The sequence below is a fragment of the Danio rerio genome, chromosome 14, assembly GCF_049306965.1.
Source record: "Danio rerio strain Tuebingen ecotype United States chromosome 14, GRCz12tu, whole genome shotgun sequence".
In the NCBI taxonomy this organism is placed as follows: Eukaryota; Metazoa; Chordata; class Actinopteri; order Cypriniformes; family Danionidae; genus Danio; species Danio rerio.
The window spans coordinates 5,587,501-5,613,047 of record NC_133189.1 but is presented as its reverse complement, the minus strand read 5'-3'; the positions used below and the strand labels follow the sequence as shown (position 1 = coordinate 5,613,047).

General features: G+C 35.9%; 1 long non-coding RNA gene across 11 annotated transcripts in view; it reads left to right on the top strand.

Annotated features, from left to right (window-relative positions):
- LOC137487507 (uncharacterized) overlaps positions 1-25,547 on the top strand; it is a 255,307-nt gene that overhangs the window by 29,006 nt on the left and 200,754 nt on the right. For all 11 annotated transcript variants that reach the window (XR_012390167.1, XR_012390165.1, XR_012390169.1 and 8 more), the window contains exon 2: positions 25,417-25,512. This is a non-coding gene — a long non-coding RNA (uncharacterized lncRNA). The remainder of the gene's footprint in view (positions 1-25,416; positions 25,513-25,547) is intronic.

Sequence of the window (25,547 nt, the reverse complement as noted above, 5' to 3'; positions counted from 1 at the left end):
GGCCAATTGACATTTCCGTGTGGAATATGCATGTTCTCCTCGTGTTTGCGTGTGTTTCCTCCGGGTGCTCCGGTGCTAGTTTATTCAATTATAGGTGAATTAAATAAACTAAATTGGCTGTAGTACTTGATTGCGGCTGGAAGGGCATCCGCTGTGTAAAACATATGCCAGAAAAGTTGACGGTTCATTCCGTTGTGACTACCCTTGATAAATAAAGGGACTAAGCTGATACCAGAATTTAGATTTTTGGGCTAATGATGTTCAAAATGTAAAATATTTGTTTTTAATGTCCACAAAAGTCTTCCTTTTTAATGTGAATCATGCTTTTAGCTGGTGTGTTGCACTATTTCCAGACACACACATCCCCCCCCCCCTTTTTTTTTTTAGTTTTTTTTTTTAGTTTTTCGCTTGTTTGTGTGTGCCTGAACGTTTTCCTAATGACTTGTGTAATCTAGCGGAGAGAAACCCGACCGCTCACCGCTCACCTTTCACCATCTCACCATCATTAGTGCTCTGACCACCGCATTTCTACCCCCAGAGGAAATCTATTTACCTGTGTGAGTGTGGATGTGTGTGTGATGAAGTCGTATCTGCCAGTTTCTTTTGGAATCTGCATCTTGTGGAAAGTGTTTTATTGAGTTCGAGAGTGTCGGTGTGCAGTGGAGTTGACTGTGTGTGTGTGTGTGTGTGTAGACCACAGCTGCGCTCTCATACTCGTCTCCCTCTCTAATGAGGACCTTTTCCAGATGAAAGCCCTGTTACCGCTGCTGTTCCTGTCATAACACATTCTAGCGCTCTCCCTGCCAATCGAGGCCGACTGAAACCTCTCCAGGGCTCTGCCAGTTTAATCACACAACTGCCCGCTGCCTTCAATCTCCCTTTGCAAATCCCTACGGCATTACCAGCTTCATAAGACATGAATATATGCACATGTCCGGCCTATATGTACGAATTTGTACATACACACTGTATAGACACGAACTGACGGTGGCTTTGAAATTCAAGTTCAGCTCATGGAACTGAATGGAGACAGCATGCAGAATTCAATGGTGTTTTATTATTATTGCTATAAAAGAAGTTCGTCAAAGCCATTTCTGAAATTATGGACGGGTTATTTTTTTGTCATATCAGTTTAGATTCCAAGTCAACTGGAATTCAGAGGCATGTTTATTTATATAGCACATTTCATGCACAATGGCAATTTAAAGTGCTTTACATAAACAAAACAAGTAAGTAAAGAAGTTACTTTACAAAGAAGTATTAAGTATTAAGAAGTATTAACAAAGAAGTATTAGAGAATAAAAACAACAGAAAATAAAAATGATTAAAATATGTAAAGAAAAAAAAAAGAAATAATAGTGTGATCTGTCGAACGTAGCACAGTTTTCATTAAGTAAAAGCACAGCTAAGCAGAAGTCTTGATTTGAATGTGCCTAATGTTGGAGCACATCTGATCATTTCTGGAAGCTGATTCCAGCAGCAGGGGGCGCTGTTTGTAGCTAAAGGCTGATTCACCTTGCTTTGACTGAACTCTTGGAATTTACTTGATCCTAATAATCTGAGGGATCTATTAGGTTTGTACTCAGTGAGCATCTCTGTAGCGTATTGAGATCCTAGGTCATTTAGTGATTTATAGACAATAAGTAATACTTTAAAATCTATTCTGAATGTAACTGGGAGCCAATTATATTCCCCAGGACAGGTGTGATGTGCTCTGAGTTTCTGGTTCTAATCAGAATCCTGCCAGCAGTGTTCTGGATGAACTGTCTGACTGTCTTTTTGGGAAGGCCACTGAGGAGTCTATTACAGTAATCCACCCTGCTGGTGATAAAAGCATGAACAAGTTTTTCTTAGTCCTCAATAGAAACAAAGCATCTTATTCTTGTGTTGTTTTTGAGATGATAGTGTGCTGATCTATTTACTTTAAAATGACAAATGCATATAAAATATATTCAAATACATTCAGATTTACAAACTTTAAAAGAGAGTCAGTACTTTAATTCTGAACCACCTGTTTTCATTAATTAAGAATTTGACTATAAAGGATTGAAATTGTCGAAAAACAATGTTTTATGTGCATATTTTTTATAGTGATTCTTTACAGTTTTTCTCTGTCGCTTTGGTGCATTTCTCACAACACTAGTGCATTTTTGCACAACAGTTAAAGCATTTCTCAAAACAATTAGTACAAACTGCAAAACCTAGCTGACAACCTGCAAAAGCGTGTCAACTTGCTCAAAATGGATAGTTCATACCTCAAAAGCAAGTATTCATGTCAATCAAAATGTCAGTGTCATCAAGATGAAAAGTCCTGACACCATTGTTTATGAACAGGATAGTCAAATGGCTTTGTCATGTTTTCATCATGACAGTTTACTCTCTACATTTTTCAATGCAAAAAAGTCAGATTTTGGTGACACTTCCTGAAAATGCTCAAGACAGCACTCTATACTATTAGCACAGCCATTTGAAAACTACAGTAAAGTTAGACATCACTGCATTTAGTGAGGTATCTGAGTACAAGACACTGAATATGTATGTTTCACATTTTTACTCCATTTGCTCTTTGCAACACTCATTTATTACCAGCATTGTGCAAAAGAATAAACACACCCTTATTTACAACAAACATAAACTCCCTTTGGGTAAAGCTGTGCACAACTGTACACAATATTGCAGAACATATCGGAACTGAGCCTACAACATACATAGGTCTGTAAATCATTCATCAAATTGTTCAATTTTAAAGACATTTTAGGAAAATAAAGATTTAAATTAGTTTTATAAAATTTCCTTGAAAGATTTTGACATCAAGTTCAACATTTTTGTATGTAATGACTCAAGTAGTGAAATGAGGACTATTAGTTTTATATTGAATGACTATTCAGCATTTACAAGTTTAGTTCATTTTGACTGACATGACATGAGCAAATGATAATGTTATAAACAGCAGAGAGTTGTATGAAAGCAATTGATGCACGTCCAAAAGCATTTGCAATTTGTTGAAAAGAATGAGAAACTGCTACTAGTATGTGCACAAATGACTAATTGTTTTGAGAAATGCATTACCTGTTGTGCAAATGTAAATAGTGTAGTGAGAAATGCACCAAAGCCACTGAGAAAAACTGTAAACAAAATGCCTCAGCTTTGTGCATATTGTTTTTATATTTGTTGTTTTTAATATAATTGTGTCAGTAGTAATGCCTCACAGTCTTTCTCTTCCTCGTTATAATCACTAAGTCGATAGTTCACCCAATTATTTTTCTCACCATTTACTCACACTCAAGTGGTTCAGCGCCCACCCACATCACCTAAACCCAACCGACAGTTTTAAAAAGCAATCCAGAAAAAGAAAAGCCCTCATGTGATTTTATTTTAATTTTACCTGCTTTCTGATGAACCGTTCTTCACCGGACATGAACCCTGTTGTCGTGGTCAACTCCTCTCTGCATCTCAAGTGCGCCGACACACAGGGCAAGCGAATTGGACAAACTGGTAACAGTGGGAAAGCCTTCCATATGGAGGTAAGCATGCAGCTGGTAAGCACGAAAGGAAACAGCGTCATACCGCCCTGTAGCATTCGTTTTAAATATGAAATGCAGCCGTACATACTTCTGGCTACATTATCCGCGATCTCCAGAAATGTATAGGGCTACGTTTTCAGAATGAGCCCATGTTGAATATGGTTAGGGTTGGGATAAGAGTTGGATCTAGAGTTAGTAGGTGTATTTACAATAGTAAGTACTGTAACAGGGCGATGCGGTGGCACAGTAGATAGTGCTGTCGCCTCACAGCAAGAAGATAGCTTGTTCGAGCCTTGGCTGGGTCAGCTGACGTTTCTGTGAGGAGTTTGCATGTTCTCCTTGCGTTAGCGTGGGTTTCCTCTGGGTGCTCCGTTTTCCCCCTCAGTCCAAAGACATGCGGTACAGGTGAATTGGGTAGGCTAAATTGTCTGTAGTGTATGAGTGGGTGTGTATGGATGTTTCCCAAAGATTGGGAAACAGATATTTATTAAAATAGAGTAATTTCTGTTTAATCAATATAAAGAGTTTGCATATAAATTCCTGTGAATTCCATTTGGTGAATGTTGCTTTTATTTTAACTGATTACAGTCTTAATTGTCTTTAGATACAGACTTTGTGGTAGATATTTATTTTTTTTATAGATGCTATCTTTCTTGCCTGATCTCTTTCTTTCTCATCTTAGTTTTTGTGTCCGTTCCCCCCACCTGAATCTCGCTGCTGTCCATCACCTGTTCCGCTCCATTTCAGACGGCTGACGTTTCCATAAACATCCTCCCTTTCTCCTCGCTCCAGCTGAGCTGAATAGCTTTATTTGCTGCTGTTTTTTTCGCCACAGTTGGCTGACGGCGTAACCACCTAAGTGGCGGAGTAACATTTGACTCCTTGCGCACCTTTATACAAGTTGTTGTTCCCAGGGAGTGAAAGAAAACTCCCTTCAGTTTAGCATTTGACTAAAGCTAATTTACCCTCCGACCTTGTGTGCTAAAAGCTCAGACCTGCGGTGGACAATGCGTGAGGGTATCGGGTTTGGACCGAAGCTGTTGTGTGTAGAACTCGATCCGCTCGGCCACATGAGATTCTCAAGGGCAGCTTGTTGTTGTGGTGGGAAACAGCAGCTGTTTCCAGATGGAGGTTTTCGAAAGCGCTCCGTTCCCGCTGGGAGGCTGGAGCCACCTGTCCGGCTCACAAACCTGAAAGTCCAGCATAGTGTATGTATGTGTGTGTGTGTCGTGTCCAATCACCTCACCATGAGCCACACTAAAGCGACTGGTTTGAACAGACTTGTTAAGAAAATTTCAATCAATGCTGTCATAATGGCTGGCTAATAGAGATTATATTGGTCAAAGGTCAAAGGTTTGGCAATCCGCAGATTTAGCAGTTAGCTTCAGTAATAGACCACTCAATATACAGTAGCTGTGCGGTCCTAAAAATTGATCTGACGTTTTTGTACATTGGAGTGACATTCACTGCAGTTTAATGAGCAAATTTATGCACTGTAGCCGTGGGGAAATAGTCATTGCAACACTACTTTTTACAGCTGATATTAAAGTCGACATGAAACGGAAGTTAAGATTTCGTCTTTTGGGATCTGAGGCTACATCCAAAATTACATACTTCCATACTATATGGTATACAATTGTAAAAATAAAAAATAAAAAATGATTGAAGAGAAGAACCCAGTCCAGGAGACTTGAACAAGCAGAAGAAATCCTTTATTAAAACGTGTTGGTTAATCATATTCAAATCACTTTTATTGTCACATCATTAGCAGCACGTGTGCTATGATGAGTGAAAAGCTTAGGTGCTGCCTCCAGACAGTACAAAATACAGATGGTGCAAATACAACGACAGTACAAAATATAGACAATGCAAAAACAACGACAGTGCAAAATACAGATCGTGCAAATACAACTACAGTACAAAATATAGACAATGCAAAAACAACGACAGTGCAAAATACAGACAGTGCAAATACAACGACAGTACAAAATACAGACAGTGCAAAAACAACGACAATGTGAAATTGACAGCGATATGTACAATGAATAGGTGTCCACATAGTTGTAGGTCATAGTTGTAATCTGCAGTCATACAGCGTTTTCAAGAACTCCATGTGTCTGCAGGAGCCTACTGGAGGTCTGCAGTCTGTGAGTTTTATCACAAGTGTTATTTGAGACAAAGATGTCCGGTCTATAATGCATGCAAATGAAGTAAAGTTGAAACCAGAAGTTTACATACACTCTAAAAAAAGGAACATATCTATTTTTTTTTTTTTTTACAAAAAATGTTTACTATTTTAGCTCTGTTAGGATTACCTAAATGATTTACGTTTGCTAAATGAAAAAAAATAATGAGAGAATTTTTATTAATTTCTAGACAGTCAAAAGTTTACACGTTTCCTTGGTATTTTTTTAGCTTTGCTTTTAAACTGTATAACTTTGGTCAAATGTTTTGGGTATCCTTCCACAAGCTTCTCACAATAGTTTGAAGGAATTTCGGCCTATTCCTCCTGACAGAATTGGTGTAACTGAGTCAGATTTGTTGGCTGTCTTGCTCGCACAAGCTTTTTCAACTCTGCCCACACATTTTCTATAGGATTGAGATCAGGGTTTTGTGATGGCCACTCCCAAACATTTACTTTGTTGTCGTTTAAGCACATTTTAACTAATTTGGCAGTATGCTTAGGGTCATGATCTGTTTGGAAGATCCGTTTGTGGCCAAGTTTTAATTTCTTGGCTGATGTCTTGAGATTTGCTAAATAGCAAAATAATGAGAGAATTTTTTTTGAGATTTTTAAAAAAATTTCTAGACAGCCAAAAGTTTACACATTTTCTTGGTATTTTTTTTTTTTTTTTAGCTTTGCTTTTAAACTGTATTACTTTGGTCAAATGATTTGGGTATCCTTCCACAAGCTTCTCACAATAGTTTGAAGGAATTTCGGCCTATTCCTCCAGCTTTTTCAACTCTGCCCACACATTTTCTATTGGATTGAGGTCAGGGTTTTGTGATGGCCACTCCAAAACATTCACTCTGTTGTCGCTTAGGCACATTTTAACTAATTTGGCCGTATGGGTCATAGTTTGTTTGGAAGGCCTGTTTGTGGCCAGGTTTTAACATCTTGAGATGTTGCATCAGTATTTCTACATAATGTTCTTTCTTGTTAGCTGTGAAAGGGACCAGTCCCTCCGGCAGCAAAACAGCCCCACAACATGATGCTGCCGCCCCCATACTTCACAGTTGAGATGGTGTTCCTAAGCTTGTTAGCTTTCCTCTTTGTCCTCCAAATGTAACACTGGTCATTATGGTCAAACAGTTCAATCTTAGCTCCATCAGACCGCAGGACATGTCTCCAAAAAGTATTCTTTTTCCCCAATGTAATTTAGCAAATTGTAATCTGGCTTTTTTTGTTGATTTTGGCTTGTTGAATTTCTAATGTTGTCACACAAGGAAGCGGTGTGTTTGAGATTTTCCTTAATTTACAGTTTGAACCCAAAATGACCAGTCTGTCAGACGAAGAAGAGCCAAAGTTTTCTTTCTGAATGGATCAGATGACGGAGACACTTCTACAATCACGTAACGTTACACGTTATTATCATCAGCTCAAGAAGTTTGTTATATCAAATATAGACGCGATCGCGTGCTCCCAGAAGAAAGCGAATACCGCTCGCACTTTTAGACGGGCTCGTAAAGCAACAACAGGACACGGCAGATTTTGTTCTTCTTTGCATTGTGTCTGTTCATCAAGACGACGACACGGTTTGTTTGAGCCCGAGTCATCCATAGCTGGTTATTTTATGCATATAGTATATCCATGTAATCTCTCGGCTGTGTATTAGAACATGGCGGATTCTTTGTTTACATTCTTTTTAGCTCCACAAGCTCATGGCGTATCTCTGTAACCAATCAGCGTTCGGCTGCGCGTGTAGCTCCACCTTTTAGTACCCTTTCTCGTTTTTGGGACCCTTTCGAAAGGGTGCCGAAAAAGTGGTACGGTACGGTTTGGTTCATTACGCTTATTGACAGTGGAAACGGCCATAAAAGAGTACCAAACCGAATCGTACCGTACCGTACCACTCAGTGGAAACGGGCCATAATGTGACCGCAGCTTAATTCGTACAAATTCAAACGATTGTTAAAAGGAGGCGTGGCACCCAACCCCTACCCCTAACTCCAACCGTCATTGGGTGATGAGCAAATCGTACTGAATTGTACGAATTAGCCACTAAATCAAAAAAGTTACGAATTGCCATGAGATTGCTTTGAATTACTCATATCAAAGAGAACCGATTCTGTTTTTTTTTATTTTTTTTTTATTGTGAGGTTCATTTTAATAAAAAAATATTTTTGAATGACTTAAATGGTTCAAAGAACATCCATGGAACTTTTATATTCCACCAAATGTTCTATATTGGCTAGAAAAATTACCTTTAGGGTGTTTTTAACAAAGATCGTTATCAAATCGCAATCAAAAATGGTACTTGTATGGCATTGCTGTAAATGTTATATATAGTGTTTTCTTTGAAAAGGACCCTTGGGTGTTTTAGGTTCTTCATGGAAACATAACATGACAGTAAAGCTTTTTAGAAGGGAAGTCAAAGTGAAAAGCATTTGAAACCAATTTTACCTCCGTAACGTGACACATTTCCAGAAACACGGACATAGTGCAGAATGGATTTTATCCATCAATCACAGAATGGGTGAGGGGGTTTAGAAGCAAGGGGCTGAGAAATAAGAGCAATTGTTGATGTGGGAATAAAAGGCAATGTAGGACATTTGACTTTGATAAATGACTTTTTTTGTTACAACATTTAGATTGAGTTACTTTAAAAGGGGAACTATTATGCAAAATAACTTTTATAAGGGCTTTAAACACAGCTGTGTGGCAGCAGAGTACAAATATAACCAGCCACCAACGGTAAAAATTAATTAATTATATGTATATATATATATATATATATATATATATATATATATATATATATATATATATATATATATATATATATATATATATATATATATATTTTTTTTTTTTTTTTTTATAATCACTTCGTCTGCAGAATCGCTTTGATTGACATTCTCCCTTTGTACATGTCATTAGAGGTGGAAAACCCCGCCCATTTGTGATGATCTCTCCCTCATTAGCATAGAAAGCCCTGAGTGGGAAGAAGCCATGCGCCATTAGAGTTTTCACACAATACCTGCTGAAGATAATTTCACAGTCTTAACAAGCATTAAAGATGTCGAGTTTTAGGATACACAAATGAATATTTTAGTCTTCATAGACGACATTCTTTTAAAACAATTCTTTTGACATTCAGAGATAACAAGAGTCCTCCTTTGAATCCGCTACATATGGCTATTTGAAGCTTCGCTCTCTTTTTTTCCTTTACTTTCGTCAATTGGTGAAGTTTGTACCTCGCCACTGTCACCACTGGCTTGCTTGGTTTGGGACTTTGGACTTGGTATGGGACTTTGGTTTGGTTGTGGAGCTGCGCATCAATGGATTTGCTCTTTAGCGTTTGAACTTTCAGGAGTGAAATTTAAACCACATTGAACTGAACTTCAACTCTGAAAACGGGACTGACAGTTTCAATTTACTAGATCTTGTTGAGCTGCTTTGACACAATCTACATTGTAAAAGTGCTATCGAAATAAAAATTAATTGAATTGAAAAGAGCATCTCATTCGAATTTAAAGCTACAATGGCACGATTTGGATAAAAGCCTAACATGGGCAGTTTCAAAGAGTTATAAAACAAAATTTGTGGAGTATTTTAAGCTAAAACTTCATATATAGGGACATCAGAGACTTGATAAAGGGGCATAAGAAGTATCCTTTAAGTTTAATAATACATTAAATGTCATGAACTAATAATGAAAAACAACGTTGATCTCATTGTTCGTTCCAGTATCCAATTAAAAAACAAACTAACAGCTTAAATCAGATTGTTTGTGGTTCTTAGTTGGTTTAACCCTAGTTTAATCCCCTCTGTTTACCATTGATTGTTCAGGACAGCTGTCGCATTGACCTCTTATTATAAACCAGCGCCAAAGAAAGTCAAGCAAGAGCCTTATAAACCAAAACCACCTTATACAAGTCTATAACATTCTGCCTGCAGAAGTGTTCACACAAAAAAATATCTTGGACAGTTTTTATATAGTGTGATTTATAAGTGTTTACTGATCATTTACGGTTGTGAATTACATTTGATCTCTGTTCTGTTGACTTTAGATGTTGATAATTTAACTTTACAGTTTAACAAAGTGACTTTCATTGACATTTTATTCATTTGTTCATTCATTTTCTTTTCGGCTTAGTCCCTTTATTACTCCAGGGTCGCCACAGCGGAATGAACCGCCAATTTATCCAGCACAATTTTACATAGCGGATGCCCTTCCAGCCGCAACCCATCTATGGGAAACATCCACACACACACTCTTACTGTCACGTTATGCGTGATTGAAACGGAAACGAAAAGGTGCGGATCCAAGTGCAGTTTATTTACAGTGCGCATCAACAGAGAAACAAGGTGTTCAAAGTACAAATAAACAACAAAACAAGAAACATAAAACAGAGACAGGGCTCAGGAATCAAAACTCGAATACTAGACTTACTGGAAACACGGCGGCAGGAAAGACAAGGAAGACAAACGACGCGATGACAAACAACAGTGGAATGATGGAATATATAGTCCAGATAATCAACGGTAATACAGAACAGATGTGATGACAGGTCAGTGTATGTGTTCCGGTGTATGCGTGTGGTATGTGTGGAATTGTAGTCTTTCTGGGACGCTGTAGTGCCTTCTGAGTCCTGATGCACTACAGCGCACTGACAGATGTGACACTTAGTCTACCCAATTCACCTGTACCGCATGTCTTTGGACTGTGGGGGAAACCGGAGCACCCGGAGGAAACCCACAGGAAGAACATGCAAACTCCACACAGAAACGCCAACTGAGCCGAGGCTCGAACCAGCGACCTCCTTGCTGTGAAGCGACAGCACTACATACTGCTCCACTTTGTCACCTCATTGACATTTTATTAGTTTGAAATATTATATAGAGTAATAGGTCTGAACAATAACAGAAAATGTATTGACAGTTAATTACAAGGTGTTTGTAGCATAATAACAACACCAACCCAGACACTAAATCACTTTAAACTATTAAAAATGTAACAAAAGCCACTTTTTGGAAATTTTCAAGGTTAAAAGTTGCTGGAATCAAGATCAAGGTAGCATAATAAATAATAACAAAGTCACAGATGAGTCTTTACATTGATGCCGGTCATCCCAAACACCCACCGGTGACCTACTCACACCTGCAGCTTCTCCACGATGGACGTCCAGCGTTCTCCAGGCTCAGGCGCCAAGACTGCAGCTCTGCACAAGAAGTTTGGCCAGAGGAGAAATGGTCATGAGCCTGGTTTCTCTCAAGGTTTTTTCCTTCACGTCAATTGGTGTTTCAGTTTTGTTCCTTGTCGCTGTCGCCACTGGCTTGCTTGGTTTGGGACTTGTGGAGCTGCGCATCGATGGATTTGCTCTTTAGTGTTTCAGTGTGGTGAAATTTAAACCACACTGACACATTTAAACTGGACTGACACAGTTTCAATTAGCTAGAACTTCTATGTTAAGCTGCTTTGACACAAACTACATTATAAAAGCGCTTTAGAAATAAACATGAATTGTATAGAATTGAATAATGGAAATAAAAATAATAATAATGTGAAACAAAAAATCACAAAATACGGAAGACTGCTCATTTATTTTATGCAGTGCAGCTAAATCCAAATCCTCCTTCTTCTAGCATCTCAGATGAGTGATTGAGTGGTTCTGGGTCCTCTGTGCCGGATGCTCCGCTACTCGAGATTTATTCACATTTATTTTTATCCCGATGTGCACTGCAAACAAGGCCAGCGCAAAGAACATTAATAAAGATTTCAAAGCAAACATCCAAATCGGGCATGTATTCGCAGCATACAAAGGAAATGACAAGGAAATGAAAGAACAACTCTACTTGGACGCGGACAAAACACAGGATCAGTAGTGCGTATCTCACACTGGTGTCAGCATTGTGCAAAACATAATGAATTCTCTATATCCATCATTCTGGGGATTACGGGATACTTCATTATCATAGATGGTGATAAGCATGGCTTTGGGCAGGATAAACCTCATAATGAGCTTTAAGCTTCATGCAATTAATTTTCATTTCGTGAGGGGAGGAATATTCTATGTGTGGGGAACCGAGGCCTGTAATTAAACGTAACCTCGTCGTTAATTCTTGGACAGGCACAGGCAGCACTGGATATACTGTATGTCCGGCGGACCGACAGATACTGCTGGGAAGAGATGAAAGTGTTGTTTAATGGCTGCAGAGGATATCCTGCAAATGTCGTGCTAGATTAGAGTATGCTGGGAAAATAGGTAGTGTTTTTTTTTTTTTTTGGTTAAACCAATTGCTTAGAATTTGTATTTCTTTATTTATGCATTTTAATTTGATACTGTGATATTACTGGAGTGATTTAGCTGGGTAAAAAAGGGATCCACATCACATACTATTTATTTTGATGAATTTTGTACATGCTAAAGCATGCAAGTCTGTTATATATATATATATATATTTAAATAATCTTTGTAAAAATAAAATGACAATACGTACTTGTTTTTGTCAAATATAGATGGATATATAGTATGTCTGTAAAAACAAAAAACAAACAAACATTATTTTACGTTTTTTTTCTCCGGTAGCTGGGGTGCCAAAAAAAAAGTTAAATAGCGGCCGTTAATATACAAAAATTTACTGTAAAATATCAGAGGATAAAATACAGAAATTTACCGTGAAATAACAGATAGTAAAATATCGAAAATTTTGAGAAAAAAACAAATGATAAATTATAGAATTTTTGAGAAAAAAACAAATGACAATTTACCGGAAATCTATGTAATTTAGCGTGTGTTATTTTACGGTTAATTTCTGTAATTTAATGGCCATTATTTTACTTTTTTTCAGCTGCTGGAATACAAAATAAATTTGCTGGAAAAAAATTTACAGAGTAGCAAATATATTCTAGTAACAAAATATACGGTATAATTATTTAAATTATATATATATATATATATATATATATATATATATATATATATATATATATATATATATATATATATATATATATATATATAATATAAGGTGCCAAATAGATAAAGCTTGTTTAAATGAATGTTGCAAACTAGTCTAACTGAGTTTGTAATACAGTATGTGGTCAAGTCAATTTTTATTTTATGTATTTCTTTCTTTCTTTATTTATTTATTTATTATTTTTTTATGTATGTATATTTATTTAAACTGTCATTACACTGGAATTTTCGTAGGTTTATGTAATTTAAGATAAAAAGAATGAGTAATTTGTATAATAAATAATAAATAATCCAATAAATAAATCAGGCAATAATAAATCAATAATAACAATAATTATGATGATGATAATAATAATAATAATAATAAATCAACCAAATTCATAAAATGCATGCAGTGCACATTCAAATGTAGATAAAACTATAAAGCTGCATAGCACATTTTTAAATTATTATTATTATTTTTATTATTACTATTTGCAGTGGTAGTATATTTTAACTGTATTTTTTCAATTATTCACTCAATCATCCATTCATTTATTTTGAAAACACATGATATATAAATATTCAAAAACAAAAATGTTCAATATACTGTTGAAGTCAGAATTATCACCCCCCCCCCCCCCCCCCCGTTTACTTTTTTTTTCACGTTTTCTGTTTAACAAAGAGTTTTTTCAACACATTTCCAAACAGAATAGATTTAATAAACAATTTCATTAATAACTGATTTATTTTATCTTCGCCATGATGACAGTTAGTAATTTTTTGCTAGATATTTTTCAAGAAACTTCTATACTTAAAGTGACATTTAAAGGCTTAACTAGGTTGATTAGGCAAGTTATTGTGAAATTATGTTTTTTTTCTGTAGACTATCAAAAAAAAAAAAAAAAAACTTGGCTTAAAAGGGCTAATAATTTTGTCCCTAAAATGGTTTAAAAAAATAAAAACTGCTTTTATTCTAGCCGAAATAAATCAAATAAGACTTTCTCCAGAAGAAAAAATATTATCAGACATACTGTGACAATTTCCTTGCTCTGTTAAACATCATTTGGGAAATATTTAAAAAAGAAGAAAAAAAAAATCTAAATGCTGTAGAATTTTATATATATATATCACAGTTCTATGTGTGTTTGGTTCAGGACTTTCTGAAAATGTCCCACATGCATTTATCCGGTCTCCACACCTCTTACTTATCCTCAGTAGGGTAACAAGATACCACAATTAATGCGTTATCATTTTTAAAACCTCTCATTTGTGACTTTTCTCTCCTTTGGGTGTCTGTGATGTTGCAACGTGCCTGCAACCACCCGCTTTACTGCATTACCTGCAGACCATCTTACTGTCATTGACAAACCACCTGTCTGGCCTCCCCCCTCTCCCCCCCCATGGAAACAACTAGAACATGTGCTCATTAATGCAGCTTTAATTTCCTGCAGGGATACCAGATTCCAGAACGCACATTAGTTCCAGCAAAACTAAAAAACTGCGAATTCGGCTAGATGAGTTTAGCATGTTGGCATCAGTCAGGTGCTCTGAGAGATGACATGAAAGCTGCGGAGGAAGACAGATGTGATCCATCATCACCGGTTCAGCCTGTACTGCATTTTAGACCTTCATTGCTAAGTCTTGGATCTGATTTGCACAGATATTCCTTCCCGCTGTCCTTGATTCAGTTCTGTTCTTTCCCCTCAGGGTCTTTTTCTCCCTGCCTGTATTTCTGTCTCCACACACACACATAAGCTCTGCTATAATATATACCTGAGCTACAAAAACCTCTTGCTTTATGAGCAGACGCCATCCACATTCAGATCAAGACTTGGTTAGCACTGTCACCCCACAGCAAGAAGGTCGCCGATTTAATCCCGGCTTGGCCAGTTGAGATTTTCTGTGTGGAGTTTGCATGTTCTCCCCGTGTTGGCGTGGGTTTCTCAGGTCCTCCAGTTTCCCCCAAAGATATGCGCTATAGGTGAATAAACTAAATTGGCGGCAGTGTATGAGTATATGTGTATTGGTGTTTCCCAGTACTGGGTTGCAGACGGAAGGGCATCCGCTGCGTAAAACATATGCTGGAATACTTGGTAGTTCATTCCGCTGTGGTGATCACATAAAGGGTCTAAGCTGAAGGAAATTAATCTCTTGTGGTAATTTTACAGTTGCTATGGTAGCAGCACAACCATAGTAATGTAAACAAATGAGCCAATACTGTGGCTTTCAACATACATGGTGGACTTTATACTACAACACACCAGTTTACGGTAGTTAAAAAGAAAACTACAGTATTTATTACAGTTCTCAGTTCACTAAAGCAGGAGTTCTCAACCTTTTTCACTTCAGCACCCACTTCTTTTTCCGATCAATTTTTGAAGGCCCACCTGTCTGACATTTTATCTAAAATGTTCATATGAAATGCTCATATATATATATATATATATATATATATATATATATATATATATATATATATATATATATATATATATATATATATATATATATATATATGTATATATACATATATATATATATATATATATATATATATATATATATATATATATATACACACACATACATACATACATACATACATATATATATATATATATATATATATATATATATATATATATATATATATATATCCCAAATGATGGAATTTTTCACAGTATGTCTGATAATATTTTTTCAGTTCCACTTTATATTAAGCAGCCTTAACTAATATGTACTTACACAGGAATTAATAGTTTGTTACTTATTGTGTAAATACATGTATTTACTGTGTACTTATGCTTGATTAAATATATTTATGTAATTACATCTGTAATTAACTTTCGTAATTACATATGTAAATACACTGTTGACCATCCCTTACACCTTAACCCACCCTTAAACCTACCCATAGCACCAAACCTGTGCATAACCCAACCTCTATCCCAACTCAAAAGCACCACAAGTGGTCACAAATACATTATAAACACAGTAAGTACATTGTATTTATTTTTTGATGTAAGTACATAGTAGTTAAGTAGATAACACTTAATATAAAGTGGGACCATTTTTTGTCTTATTTGTTTTATTTTGGCTAGAATAAAAGCCGTTTTTTTATTTTTTAAAACCCAAAAGGTCAAAATTATTAGCCCCTTTAAGCTATATTTTATTCAATAGTCTACAGAACAAACCATCATTATACAATAATACTTGCCTAATTACCCTGACCTGACCTAATTAACCTAGTTAAGCCTTTAAATGTCACTTTAAGCTGTATAGAAGTGTCTTGAAAAATATCAAGTAAAATATTATTTACTGTCATCATGGCAAAGAGAAAATAAATCAGTTATTAGAGATGAGTTACTAAAACTGTTATGTTTCTTCTTGTTTTGCCTTCTATTTTCAGTATTTTATATAAAAAATTAATTATACATAAAAAACTAAAACTATATATTATAATAAACATCCTAAATCTGTTAGATCTGATGGTGGTTCAGTTTGCAGCTGGATATTATTGGGAGATCGCTGACAGAAACAGTGAACAGCATTTGGAAATATAACAATGTGGTTTTGTTGTCATGCTGCCATTCAGAATTAAACTACACTATAAAATATATCCAAAAAATTAACAGTTCTTATAGTTTCCCTGCTGAAAAATACAGCTTAAACCAGCCTGGCTGAAACCAGCCTGGAAATGGCCAAAACCCCTCTAAAACCAGGCTGGTTTCAGCCATTTCCAGCATGGTTTTAGAGGGGTTTTGGCCATTTCCAGCATGGATTTAGCTGGACAGGCTGGGAGATGACCCGCTAAAACCAGCTTGACCAGCCTACATTTACATTTACATTTAGTCATTTAGCAGACGCTTTTATCCAAAGCGACCTACAAATGAGGACAAGGAAGAAATTTACACAAGTAAGAGCAACAATGAATAAGTGCTATAGGCAAGTTTCAGGTCTGTAAAGTCTAAGAAGGGAAGTATTAGTAGTATTAGGTTTTTTTTTTTTTTTTTTAGCCAGGCTGGGATGTCCATCTTAAACCAGGCTGGTCAAGCTGGGTTTAGATGTTCATTTCCCAATCTGACCAGCTAAGACCAGCCTGGAAATTGGCCAAAACCCCTCTAAAACCAGGCTGGTTGACCAGCTAAAACCAGCCAACAAGCCTAGGCTGTTTTTTTTTTTTTTTTTTTTTTTTTCAGGGTTGTAATTCGTATTTTTATTTTTTGTTTTTTTTTCTCCTTGTTTTGAATCACATTATAAGATCTTGATCTTTTCTTCCTACAACCTTCGATCTAAAAACATTAGGAAAAAAGTGACTTATTCACAATTCTAATAGTTTAAAGTAACATATTGTCTGGGTTGGTGTTTTATATTACACTACAAAAACCTTGTAATACACTGTCAGTACATGTTCTCTTATTTTACAGACTTGCTTCTCTCTACAGTATTTCTTATCTATTATATTATTTCAAACTAGGCTTCTATGCTATGAAAGTCACTGTCAAACTGTAGAATTGAATTTTTTGCATCAAAAGTCGTCAGAGCAGAGATCAAATGTAATTCTCAACCATAAATAAACGGAAAACACATAATTAATCTTGATTAACATATTTTTTTACAATGTATTTGAAACAATGGAGGGATAAATGTATTTATTTCTATGAATTCGCCAAAAAAATACTTCGATATTAGCATGTCAATTCACTAATTCTTTTGTGCAACGTTCAGATTTTTCGCACCAATTAAACTCACAACATTGATGGAAACCCCACGATGCGAAGAAGCTGCAGCTGATGAGATTTTGTAACAGAGTGATACTGTCTCGTTTCACTCGCTTGCGCGCTTTATCTGATGATCTCTTCCTGATTAGAGACAGGTGGTCGATTCACGCCACCCCGTACGGCCAGAGTCTACCATTTCTTTCTTTATTTTGGCTGAAAATGAAAAAGCCCTGCATATTTATGTTCAAAGATTAACTGCAGCCGAGCTGATAAATGAATTAGCTCATGCATATGCATGATCTCACTAAATGGTCTCCTCTGACACCGGTTACCGCAGTTGCACCAATCACGCCAACCCTATTTGGGTAAATTTGCATGAGGACATTGGAATATTAATCACTCCTGACAGCGATAGCGGCAGTAAGGTTGAAAGACTGAATGAGGCAAAGTGGTCTGTGACCTATATAGTTCCTGAGACCAAAATATCTATAGCCTCTTTTTATATTTCACCTCATATCAGTCCAGCTACAGATCACATGTGTGTTTCGTCAGTATATTTAGTTGACGTCAAAAGGTTTTTGAACTTTCTTTATCAAAAATTTCATAAATTATGTTTAATAGAGCAAGGAATTTTTCACAGTAATTTTTTTTTATTTTTATTTTTTTTCTGGAGAAAGCCTTATTTGTTTAATTTCGGCTAAAATAAAAATAATAATAAAAAATTGGGTCCCACTTTATATTAAGTGTCTTTAACTACTATGTACTTACATCAAAAAAATAAATACAATGTACTTACTGTGTTTATAATGTATTTGAGACCACTTGTGGTGCTTTTGAATTGGGATAGAGGTTGGGTTATGAACAGGTTTGGTGCTATGGGTAGGTTTAAGGGTGGGTTAAGGTGTAAGGGATGGTCAACAGTGTATTTACAAATGTAATTACAAAAGTTAATTACAGATGTAATTACATACATGTATTTAATCAAGCATAAGTACACAGTAAATACATGTATTTACACAATAAGTGCATTGTAGCAAACTATTAATTCCTGTGTATGTACATATTAGTTAAGGCCACAATATAAAGTGGGACCAAAAATTGTTTACAAATCATTTTAAGGCCAATATTATTAGCCCCCTAGCAATATTTGTTTTTATATTATATTTTTATTTTAACCTTAAAGCAACACAGACCAATTCAAAAAGCAACAACAACTATAAAAACAGAAATGAAAAAAGCAAACTAATAAAAAAAAGACAAAAGACAGATAGAAAAGATTTTAAAATATTTTTTTATTGACCTTCTGCAGTGTCGTGGGGTTTCCATCCATGTTGTGAGTTTATTGGTGCTAAAAAAGCTGAACGTTGCACAAAATAATTAGTGAATTAAATAGAATGCTGATATCAAAATCATTTTTAACGAATAGGTTATCCATGTTAAATATATATGTCTAGGCCAGTGTGCACACCTTTAAACTGTTATCCTTGACATTTGACAGATAATTGAAAAAGGATTTCCAGTTGGCTTCAAAACCAGCAATGCTAACAGAAAGATTGTGTCTAAGATCTCTATTTTAACGATCTAGGCGCAAAGTCTAAAGTGCAAGGGCGTCTCTGAATCCTCTTTTCCTTTTTTAAGGACAGACAAATACGCTCTGCACTCAGGCTCATGGTCTAACAGGGTTGTGTTTAATCTCTTAATGAGTTATGGGTGTGTTTTGAGCGTAACGTGCATTAAACCACTTTCATCTCCCATTCTGTGTAAGAGTCAATTGCGTTGTTTGACATGGCGGACTTTGTAAGTGTAAAAACAAGTTAAACTTTGTAAGCAAGAAAACAGTTAAACAGACCATCTGCAGCGCGAGGATGAAGAACGAGCCTCCTCCATGCGGCCTCTTTACTTTTACTCTTTACTCCTTTCGTGGAGTATTTTCACTCCACTGACGGCATCCATTAGCCCACATATTTAATTTTGTTTGTTAAGAGCAAAGATTTGTTTGAATAACTATGTCTAAATTCAGTTCTAATTTACAGCAAATAAATAAATGAACAATAATATTGCAGTGTGGTCAAAAAAAAAGGAGTTATATTCAAACACACGTCCTATACTTATGCCCCATATTGTGATGCAGACATATCCAAAACCCCACAGGTGGACAAATCTAAACAATTTTTTATAAAAAAAAAAAAATAAAATATGTATATAATAAATACTACTACTAATAATAACATTATAAAAATGCAAATTGTCATGAATAAACTGAAAAAGCCCCCCGTGATGAGGAAGGCATGGAGGCAGTGCTTTTTATATTTATGACAAAAATAGTCATTTTTGTAACATTTTAATCCTTTAATTTTTGTTAATCTGTTAAGTGTGAGTAAATATAATAGTTAAGTGTTAGTTATTAGCTTAAGCATGTTATTGGGACGTTATTCTAAAGTTACAACTATTCCTCATTTACTAACAGTTAATAAATGAAAAATAGCTTTATTAAGTAATTTTACCAACCGCTTGTTCATGATCTATTACTAATTCATAAGCTATAATTATAAATCATTAAAATACAGTTAAGAAGTCAGTTACAATTTGTTAACTAACAGCTTGTAAGTTATCCACTGGCCATCTATAAGGCACAGTTAAAAATAATCAACAAACTATTAACTTTTATTTAACAAGTCACTTATAACTTGTTAACTTATTACTTGTTTATTAATGGTCTATTAACTAGTTATAACGGATAGTTATTCTAAAGTGTTACCGGTAACTCTTATGGTTTAATAAAAAATTCATAGATTTTTGGAAATCACCAGGCGACCCCCCCCCCCCCCCTTCATTGTTTCACGACCCCTCGGTGGGTCCCGACCCCCACTTTGAGAACCACTGGTTTACAGAACAAACCATACAATCATTTGCTTATTAACCTTGTTAAGTGTCACTTTAAGCTGAATACTAGAATCTTGAAAAATATCTAGTCAAATATTATGTAGTCATCATGGCAAAGATAAAAACTGAGTTATTAAGACTATTATGTTTAAAAATGTGTTGAAAAAAAATCTCTACGTTAAACAGAAATTGGGGGAAAGAATTTTCAGGGGGGCTAATAATTTTGACTTCAACTATATATTTATAGCTGTGCAGCCTAAAGATGGGGCGCAATTAGAATTATATAAGGAAAGCGCAACTAGGCTGCTGTCTGTTGTTCTATCTATCCATCCGCGTGTTTACTGATGTCGGCGCTCTATTTTTATCGACAGCCCCCTGGAATACAACACACTACATCAGTCACAGAGTGTACGCATGTCTGACAGATGACCAAGTTTACTGAGTGCTGTTAAGAGATGGATTCTGGGGCAGGAACCCAATTTATCTGCTGCTACCACTCTTCTCCCCAGGTGACAGAGAGAGAGGGGGAGAGAAAAGGAGGGGGCTGTGCTAAAATTAGCAACATGCTACAGACTGGCAGGCTTGTATCAATCACACATATCTGTATGACAGGAGAAAAAGTGGTGGAAAAGAAAGAAAAGATACTAGTTGCACTACTTTAACGTGGTGTTTTAAAGGAAAACCTGGATCTTTTTACAATTGTCGAACGTAATCTGACTGTAGATGCATTGAAACAGCATGCAGGTGTATTTTATTGTGTATATTGTTTTATTAGTTGCATCCCAATGTTAGGTGATATGAGTTATGAAACAACCCCGCCTTCCCCTCTCACCCCGGTTTACTATTACTGACATTGCTAGCGCATCTACCAGCTGCGAAGAAATCAACAGTGCAACTGGGTGACATGTTGCCAGATTGAGGTCATATTTTGTCAATTGTGTGAGGCAGGGCTGCCAACATTTGGCTTTAGCTTGGAGTGAGAATTTATGCCCCGCCGATATGCCCACAAGTCCCCGCCCACAACAAGCCACGCCCCCATTTATTTATAAATCTATAAAAATTCTATATAATTTTAACAAATACTTTTTAGAAAATATTATAAATAAAAGTATTATTATTATTATTATTATTATTATTATTATTATCATCATCTAATTGTTATTCTATTCTAAATAAATTACATTTAAAAATCATTTCTTAATGTAACTGGAAAACAATGTAAAGACTGAAGTGATATGCTAAGATCATTTAAGAAATTTTTGCATAAACATATTAATTTCATTAGAATTAAATTCTATAGACAATTGTTTAGAGCACAAAACTATGTTTTATAGAATTATCTGTTTTGTGTGCTTCATGTGTCCTGCCATCAAATGCATCCTCTCTGAAAAATGCATCTATTACGTCAAATTGATACAGTGAACCCTTGCTTTCAGAAGATAGAGAGAGAGAGAGAGAGAGGCATATAAATAGGCCTACAATACTGATGTGAATCAATACAATTAATTGTTTGATGTGTGGTTTGCAATCGACAACAAGAATTACATTTTTTCCCTTTAAATGTTTAAAACCTACCAAAAAGCCTAATTTTAGAAAGAGGCTCATTACATCAGTGTTTCTATACTACAGTCAGTTTTTTATTTTATTTTATTTTATTTTACATTTATTTGTAAACCAAGTGCGTTTTAACCCTCTGGGGTCGAAGACCGCGTATACGCGTTTTCATCTGTGGTGTCGTCAAACTGCTGAAATGAACTTAAATGACACTTTCAGTTTTGATCGTACAGATAAGATCAATACAACAATCGAATCTTTTATGTGTCTACTATTTGTTGTGAACACTCACAACAACAACAAACGTGTGTGCTTTTGCCAAGTAGCCGTTTTCAAGTAAAGAAAATCTCTCCTCAAGTAAAGATTTATTCTGTAACAAACTATTTCTTTAAGACCAAAGATCTCTAGTCTTTGGCTAAATTAGGTTGGCTCGTTACAATAGCAGATACACTCTTAGAAATGCAGTGCTATAGAAGAACCTCAAAAAACATGTGTAACAGGTGTTATATTATACATATTAATTTCACTCAAAATTCTTCTTGTTAATCATCATTTATTTTTATTTAATTGCGTATTTTCAAAGTTCTTCTTTAAATATCTTATATTTCAGAGTTAATGAAATCATAGTTGTATTTGTTTTCAATGTATTGATGTATTTTGGAAAATGGTAAAATGGTATAAGTTTTCTGGTTCCGCCTGCTCTCCCTCAGTTCGCGGCAAACGCGATTGAGGAGAGGTTGGTGAGCTCCTAAGGAAGGCACAGACTCAGCTTTGCCATTTGTTTATTTTATTCATGCAGAATAAAAGGCTGTTTACTCCCATATGACTGGTTCCTTTCGCCTAAACAACACAACGCAGAGTAAAGTGAGAACCGGTCACACATGCAATAAGGAGTTCTTAAAGAAACATTGTACACAATATTGTATTTAATTATCTAAATGACCTTTTACACCTAAAAGCAGTGGTCCTCAACCACCGGGGCTACGGATCAGTACCAGTCTGTGGATGAATTGGTTCCGGGCCGCACAAGAAATCATTAATTATTTCTGTTTTATTTATTACCTGATTATTATACACCAAATATAATTGATGCAATACGTCAATCCCTTATTCCAGGGAATAAAACATCAACTTTCCAGCAAGTGATTAAAAGTAGCCCGATTCTAAGGGAAAACCACAAACTTGGCAACCCTGATTACTGATGTTCGAAATGACTCCTTTCAAACTGTGTAGTTTTACAATCTGCTGTACGCAGCACTACAGGAATGATAATATCAAATACACATAACTGGCCACTGTAGTACTTTATTATTTAGCTTTAGTGTTTTTTTTTTTTCTGTTTAACATAACCATTAGCGTAAATCACAGTGTTATTCACTAAACCCCCACAGTTCACTTTAACCAGAAAGTAAATGCTCTGATGCAGCATCTTAAATATTTAAACTCTTTTTTTTTTTGGACACAATCATCCCCCTTTGTATGTAAATTAGTCTCATTATAGATTTTGCCTTATTCACAAAACCCAATGCTGTTTGCCTGCTGCAATTAGCAGTGTGCCATTATGGTAGAGAGAAGAGCTACACTAAATCACATTAAAATGAGTCGTTTCCATTTACCATGCAGATATTTAATGCATCTGTGATGATCAAACAATTGAGAAAAGTATTTTTTAAGGATATGATAGCTTTTTATTTCTCTCGTTGTGTGTGTGTGTGTGTGTGTGTGTGTGTGTGTGTGTGTGTGTGTGTGTGTGTGTGTGTGTGTGTGTGTCATTGATAATGCTTCCGTCATGAGTCTGCTTTGTTGTGTCATGTGATGTCCCATTTGCTGCATTCTATGTGCTTCTGTTTATCTTATGTGATTCCTTTGTTCTGTTTTCCCGCCATTTTTTTAGTTTCATTAGTTCCACCTGTGTTGCACCGCTGTATTTATTCAGTTTAATCCTGTCTTGTTAACCTAATCGATTTGTGTTGGAACAACATGAACAAATTATGTGGAACCCAGCATTTTTTTTACATTGTAAGAAATGCCGACAGATCCCGAATGGTGGTGTGAGTGTGAACACACTCATGGTAAACAAAGTTTAGATGTCCAGTTTGTCAGCCAGCAAAATGCAGGATATATGGATTACATATAGTTGTGTTAATATAGTTGCTGTGTCATGTGATGTCCCATTTATCAATATTAGCCCCACCCGTGTCTCACCCCTAGTTGTTATCAGTTTAATCCAACATGGGCTCATTCTGAAAACGTAGCCCTATATACATTTCAAGTACATATGGCTGCATTTCGTCTTTAAAATTAACAATACAGTTCAGTTTGACGCGATCCTTTTCACGCTAACAGCTAACTACTTACCTCCATGACGGCTTTCTCGATGTTACCAGTTTGCCCAGTGGCTCGCAGCGTACATTTGCAAACTTGAGATGCAGAAAGGAGTTGACCGGGGCGACAGGGTTCGATTCTGGCGAAGAAAGGTTGCAGAAAGCACGTAAGACAAAAACAAAACCCCCAAAAAATAATATAAACAAGTAAATAACAGGGTGAGAATGTGGTAAAATCTCAAAATGGTAAAAATCAGGCTACCGCGAGGGATGTTCTTTTTCTGGAAGAAGGTGGGGGGATCGGTCGGTTGATCAGTCAGTCAGTCAGACGACAGTAGCTTCTGGTGGATTTATGTGAGAAGAGCAGGCACAAATGCCACTCACGATAAATTTGAGGTCTCAAAAGGCCTCTGGTGGTTTCACGAAAACAAACATACCTCCTGGGATGTATTTGGTGCTCTCCAGAAATGTATATAGGGGTACGTTTTCAGAATCAGCCTGGGTTGGTTTAACAGTGTTGTGTATTTATACCTCTGAGGTTGGTACAGTATGTAGTCCTTTGTCTGGTACTGTATTGTCATCATTCCTCACCCTGTCTGTGGTTTCATGTTCCTTGATGTAAGTGTTTTTTTAAATAAATATGCGTTTTAACCTCGTTTCACAAGTCTTTCTGACAAAGTGCAACCATGACAGTAACACTGTGATTCCTCTCATAACTGCCTATTTTATTTCATGACTTATATTGCTTCTATATTGTTTTTGGGGGGGAACTGAATGGGCACTTCAGTATGAAATCCATCTGAAATATGTACTATTGCATTTTTTGCGAGCAACTAAATCAGATCATAGAAGTCTGCTGCATACGGCAGAGCATTTTGCAAGATAGGGAGGTTTTGGTAAGCAAATTGTATTCCGCGCAGATATTTGCATGCGTTTTGCATAATTTCGTCAGTAAATCAGGTGCTAAAACAATGCAGATAGCGTGTACAAATAAACGCTGAAATCAGCAGGTGCCATTTGTTCTTAGCGAATTACATTTCGTTTAGTCATTTAGCAGATGTTTTATCTGAAACTACTTGCAAACGAGGAACATTGCAGGCAATTTGTCATAAGTGGCAACAATATTTGCAGTTTACAATGCCAAGTTTCGAGTATGAGCTAGAACAGTACACAAGCTGTGACAAGTAGAGGAAAGGTGCACAAGAGAAGTCTTATGCAACTCTCATAGCAATCTAGCAATCTCCATCCTGATTTATTTATTTTATTTCTGTCCATTTTAAACAGGTGGACCAGACATCCTGATAAAATTGGGACAGACCTGATTTAATGAACCGTGTCCTGCTTCCCCAGTGGAGTTACTGTTGAATGCTGTTTGTTCAGGTAATTAATCTTAGATTTAGTTTAATTGTAATTAA